Here is a 512-nt window from a genome sequence, read left to right on the forward strand (position 1 = left end):
ACGATGCAGTAAAAATGTCCAGTCCTTGCGATGTTCCAGTGATAGCGATGGCCGAACTCTGTTTGAGGAGTAGGCTGCAATGCTGGGGTCCCCAGCCTCCCGGGGGCGAGAGTCAGAGACCCACTGCAGATCTCCCTTGCAGAGGGCTTCAGACACCGGGTTGCCAGGTCGCCATCTTGCCCCCTCTCGCAATATTTCTTATGTGTGTGTCGCGCGAAGATCTTTAATAGACGTTTCTCCCAAGAAGATATGCAAATGGCCAGTAAGCCTTCAAACCGCCACGTCTGTGCCAGGGACGGCCTCTGGGTCTGGCAGCCCAGGCCAGGGCGCGCGAGGCGCCGACCGAGGGAGCACAGGCCAGGTCTGTGCGAAGCCTGCGGGACACCGCGCCCTTCCGGAGCCCGAGGCGGGCGCACAGCCGTACCACATTTTTTAAATCCAGTCCTCTTTTGATGGACAGCATGGTTGGTTCCAGGTTCTTGCTACTGTGAACAATGCTGCAATAAACATAC

Source organism: Carlito syrichta, unplaced genomic scaffold (assembly GCF_000164805.1).
Source record: "Carlito syrichta isolate Samal-C Ts95f unplaced genomic scaffold, Tarsius_syrichta-2.0.1 Scaffold290818, whole genome shotgun sequence".
In the NCBI taxonomy this organism is placed as follows: domain Eukaryota; kingdom Metazoa; phylum Chordata; class Mammalia; order Primates; family Tarsiidae; genus Carlito; species Carlito syrichta.